We start from the raw sequence: 6,000 nt of genomic DNA, 5'->3' as shown, positions 1-6,000 counted from the left end.
TGAGACAGTGCAGGAGGCGCAATCTTTAGACTCAAAGATAATTTGAAGAGGCTGTAAAACTTCTGCTAGCTGGCTGGCACATGCTCTGAGCATCCTGGGGCCACATCCTCCACAACTCTTCTGACCTGGATGGCAGTAATGGACAGAGGGCTGTGGTGTTGACCCCTGGTGTGATGGATAGGTAGGGTGTAAACTGTTTGTCTAACCCATTAGACAAGAGTTGTTTAACTTGTTCATTCTGTCCTGGTTCCTCTCCATCTTTCTCATCTCACAGGATCAGATCTGTATCTGTGTGACTTGATGAAAATTTGTATTTAACTTAACTACTTTAACTAACTACTAACACACATTAACACATTTTGTTCAATTCAGAACTGATTGGTTATTGTATGTATAGATGTATGAATTTACAAATCTCTTTTTACAAATTTACAATTTACAAATTATTTTTTTCCAATCAAAGAGCCAATTGGAATGGGTCTGTGATCGGAAATGTGCACATTTACATGAGCAGGTGCACTTATATACTCATACAAAAACGTTGGATCAAAACATTGTTACTTTTTGTCACAATAAATGGTGAAAAGGCAGCTAAGAACGTGCCGGTTTTATCCATTTTCTGTTGATTCCGCTCATTACAAGCGAGTGAAGACCCATGGAGAAGTGAGGAGGGAGATGGGAGCGAGATGGGAAAGCAGAGAGAAGATAAAAGACCGAGATATCGTTTAATTCCATCAGCTATCATGTACGGTCGAGAAAGGTAGGAGAGAAGAAGATGCGAGCAAAGAGTTGGAGGGAAAGACGGAGTGAGACGCGGAGATGGAACGAGGGAAAGAGGGCATGGGAGAGAGACCGCAAGACAGATAGACCCCCTGTAGATGAAGAGAGAGACGAAGAGAGAGAGAATGAGGGAGATGAAGAGAGGCATTTGTATGATTTTTCTTCCTTAAGGTCGAGCCTGCTCAACCGTCGTAAAAAGGGACAATTTGCACGCGCCATAAAGGACATTTATGCTCATTGCCGTGTCCCAGCAGAACCCCATTGCTCTTTGTTTTAATTGTCCATGAACAAGGCATTGTTCTGCAAGATCAGGGTCTGGAGGAAATTTCCTCAAACTCGTTCATTGTTACAAGGAACACATTATAGGGCCTTCATTATTTTCCCTCTGATATAAAGAATATGTTATTTGAATTTACATAATTCTCAGAGCAGCTCCAAAGCCACTTCTATAAATAGCTTAATTCAACTTCAGCACAGATTCAAATGAAGGGAGAAGTCATAATCTCTTACAGTGTTGTATCTTTGTCTCTCTCTCTCTCAGCTCTCTCATGTGTATCTCCACACGCTGAACCTCACAATATCCACTCTTTGTGTAGCGCGAGGGTCGCTTTCGACACCCACTGTACACAGTAGCCATCGCAGTGTGAATGGATTTGGGTTTGTTATGCTTGTCATAATCATGCATTTTTGATGAATGGCGCGTGCACAGTAGCCAACGGAAAGATTCATTTGTTGTTAGCTTGCCTGCTCCATCTTGTAACGTGGACGACTTTCTGCTGACTTTGTGCTGTTCTCAATGAAGTTGTTGTGCAGTACATTTGGCAGGCGGTTGTCCCACTTTCAAGCACTTCACTTGTTTCAGGGCTTGGCCTCGAGGTGCTGTGACATAGCTTCCCCCCCCCCCAGCTCCAACACACAGTATCACACAGCCACGCAGAGACAAAAACACACACTCACACACATATACAGACAACCCCTCATCTGAAATGTGCTTTTCCTCAGCATGGTTTGCCCTGAAGTTTGGTTAAAAGTGTTTTATAAGCTCCTGCTGCTTCTGCTTGGCTAGCGCGGCTGTGCCTAAGGACATACAGTTGATCCGTGTGCCATCGCAGACGGAGGCAGGACTAGCAGCAGCGCATGACCGGCTCCAACCCTTCTACTTGGAGTGCAATAATTCTATTTTGGGGGTTTTGGAGTACAGAGGTTAGGCACAATGCTTGAAGAACATCAGTGTTTTTGCCTGCTCAGGCATTACATTTACAGGCAACTCCAGTTTCACTACTCTTGATGTTGGCACGGGGATTTGGAAATGGAGGATGTGATATATTAGCAGCGTGTCAATCCCAAAAGTACGATAAAATGTATTAAAAATGAACCCTTGTTAATTCTAATGTTGTTGGTGTGTGGCCCTGACTCACAGCAGAGAACAGTCCTTCTGTTATTCAGTATTCAATAACGTCAATGTTTATGTGGGTTCAGAATTATTTCACTACTCAGCCTTATTCTACTCCCATGGCCGGTCCACGCTGCTGGGCGCTACAGTATCCATAAAACCAGCCCGCAGTCTCTCACCTCTCGCCTCTCATTTCTCATAGTATTAATAATAAAAAGGCATCCGTAAAGAGGGAGCCGTGCTTGTATTAAAACAGCACAGGCCCAGGATATATCCAAGGTCGCCACAAGGCTGAACTGTTATTCTCCTCGCGCGCGGCGAGAGACGAACCACCGGTCATTCCGACGGGCCGAGGCGAGAGCCAGGATTCAAGTGCTTCTTTCTCGCTCTTTTTTTTTTAAAATATGCAATGAATGAGCAGCCGGAGACCTCTCTGGGTTGCGCTGTGCGTAACCTTTTTATGCAACAGAGATGTCATCTGCATTCTTTGTTGTGTTAAGAAGAGTTAAATGACCACTTGGGACAGGTACGGTCTGACCTTTGACCCGCGAGCATAATGAGTGAGACGAGTAGCGACGAGCATTATTCTGCTATAATAGACTGGTGGGGTTGATAGTGTAGCGGAGGGCAAGTAGGCCTCTCGTGCTCTCTCTCTCTCTCTCTCTCTCTCCCTCTCTCTCTCTCCCCCTCTCTCTCTCTCTCCCTCGTTGGTGTGCAGTGGTAAAGATGCGGCTGTGGCGGAGACAGAGGGGCAATTACAGAGAGAAACAGAAACCTCCATATCCATCTGACAATGGACTAAAAGGCCCCGGCCCCCTCGCTTAGGCATGCAGGCAGCCAGAGATACAGAGGAAACAGGAGCGGGTGACACAGGCCAGCACCATCCACCCTCTATTCTCAGAACTAATGGTCCTCACAGGTTTTTAGAAATATACTCAGGAAAATGAATTTCATGATGTTTCTATTATTCATTATTTCCCAGGCAGAAGTAGAGAAAGAGGAGGAGGAAGAGGCAGACAGGCGTCTGTGATTATTGATTACGATGCTGAAAATATAATGAACTAGATATGAGGATTGTCACAGAGTTTTCCTCATTCATTCGCCGGCCCGACTGTCACGACTGTGTGTCTGGCTCGCCCGGTGCCTCTGTCTCTGAAAGGGCACATTTGTTGTATCTGCGCTGTTGTGTCAAGAAGATGTGCGAAAGAATAGATCTCTCTCGCCCCCCCCCCCTCGTTTTAAACAATCACATCCTGAGGAATTCATTTGTCTTGGTATGGCTTTGTCTCAGAGGTGACACACAAGTGGAGGTTCCTTTTGTTGCCCAAAATTGATGCTGCTAACAGTGTAATAAAAATGTCCAAAACTTGCACCGCCGTTTGAGGAAGAGCTTCTTCTTTTGTTCCTGGAGCAGGTCTTGTACTGAGGAGATAACTGCAGGCAGTGTTGGTGGCAAGATTAATATGTTGTCCAGTTGGACCAGGGTGTTTTCTTACTCCCGCTATATCTCTGGTGTCAACATCATAGCTCTTCCTTTGTATTTCCTCACTTTGAATTCAGCCCTTGATTGTGCTCATTATACTGAGCAGTAAACAATACAACGTGCCGACAGATAACACATTTATCTTACTGTAGCCTCCTTTGGTGCCAGATGATATTGCTGCCATCAGGTTTAAAATACTCCACTGCGACAGAGTAACCTCATTTAATCATTAAAGGCTGACTTATCACGCCAATGGGATGATAAGCATCGCACACACAGTTTGCCATTGCTCATAATGGCCCTCAGTGCAAACCGTGCATGCAATTTGACGACCTTTTGTTTGAATGCAGATGAAGCTTATGTTTTTTTTTTTTTTTCCTTCTGAGGTGACATATCCAAATAAAGGATGCAGAGTGATGCTTTTTTTAAATTATTATTTTTTTTTATCCTTTTTCTTTTTTTTTTGTCTCATGACAAACGGTAACCTGACACGGCTGAATTACTGAACTGTGTCTGAGGACTAATGAGAGAAATTTCCCCAGGGAATCTTTATCTATTGCTCCTTGGAGAGCACCTTGGGGACCCGCTCTCCTGTCTGTCACCTCCACACACACCCGCGGTCCACCCCCCCCACCCCCCACATCACCCCGCTCTACCCCTCTGCCATCCGCCCATCATCCCCTTCCACCCCTCCGCCCCTCCACCACCTCCCTCACTCATTGACACCCCTGTTTCCTCTAACACTATCGTGGAGCACAGCCATTTCACTTTTGCACCTCGCAATTAAAACCCGAGGAGAAGAGGAGGAAAAAGAGAGATACTCTTATAGTTTCAAACCCCCCTCCACCACCACCCACCGCTCTCCTATCTGCAACACAACCTTTCAGGGTTCTTTTTTTTTATCTTTTTCTCATATGTGCGATACACATGTACACGGTACGTGTTAGAAATCCAGAGTTTACGAGAATGGCAGGCATGGAATTAATTAACAAAGGAAATCTCACCGCAGCTTTCAGCTGAAGTAGATAATTTCAGCTTTTTAATTTCTGTTTCTATGATAGCAGGTGGAGGTGGATGTGGAGAACACAATACTGCAATGTGCAAAGGTGAGAAGTGAGATTTGTTGTGCCAACTTGAGAAGCGCAGTGCGAGAAGAGTTGAAGAGTCCATTCTCTTCCACCTAACTGATTTCATTCTTGCAGACAGCGCGTCTGTCCAGAGAAGTGGTTTCACTGTGGAGGGCAGCGCAGAAGTCTTGTCCACCATCATGCGCGCGCACACACACACACACACACGTGCACACACACACACGGATCACATGCAGGCAAGCACACACCCACATTTACGCACACAGATGCACACACACACACCTGTGAAGTCAAAGAAGTCTTTGATCTGTGGTGTTACTATACTGACCTCTGCAGGATCCTCCTCCAGCTCCCTTGTGAGTTTGTGTGTGTGTGTGTGTGTGTGTGTGTGTGTGTGTGTGTGCATGTGCGTGTGTGTGCATGTGCGTGTGTGGCCCAGCATGCCTGTGGTTTGTGAATGTATGTGTGGGTGCATGCATTTGTTTGTGCTTGTGTGTGTGTGTGTGTATGTGTTTGTGTGTGGGCGCGCATGCTCATTCAGTGTTGGTGAGTCACAAATTACATGTAACAGGATAATATTAACCTGTTTACAGAAACTGGTGACTGTTAGGGTAACTGTACTGAAACAAACGGCATTCAGATTACTAATTACTTTCTGGATTACTCAGAAACTTTTGAAAGGGCCGATGCTTGAAAGAGGCATTTTAATTGTACAATTTTGGACACACACCTGATTTTTTAGAGCCTGAGATATTGACTGATCATGTTTTCAGATATTTAAAGATGATGATCAGCCTAGTAAAGCTGTTGGAACAAATTGTCTCTTGAATACAATATAGATTTTTTGAGGCAGAGTAATCCCACAGTAGCTCAGAGGATACTGGACCTGGAAAAGGAACTGGATTATGTCTCATAATGTGAATGACCCAGGACATTACATTACTGCCTACAACTGAAATCAGCCTTCACAAACTTGGCAGTTAATATGGATTTAAGCCATTTTCCTGCCCGACAAGTCTCTTTTTAATAAATGTGGAAGTGATATGTGGCGACAGTGTTTGGCTGGAGAGGACAGGAAACTGGTCAACAAATAGAGCAAAAATGCCCAGGGTAATCAAGACACACACACACACACACACACACACACATTCACACACACCAAGGCCCCACGGGGAAACATCATCACACATGGAGTCAGAGATCACAGCAATGTAAACAACGGTTCCTGATTAGTGTTTCATTACTGTTCAATTTTT

Source organism: Centroberyx gerrardi, chromosome 24, assembly GCF_048128805.1.
Source record: "Centroberyx gerrardi isolate f3 chromosome 24, fCenGer3.hap1.cur.20231027, whole genome shotgun sequence".
Taxonomy (NCBI): Eukaryota; Metazoa; Chordata; class Actinopteri; order Beryciformes; family Berycidae; genus Centroberyx; species Centroberyx gerrardi.
The sequence above is the reverse complement of the archived record's forward strand: the minus strand, read 5'-3'. Positions refer to the sequence as shown.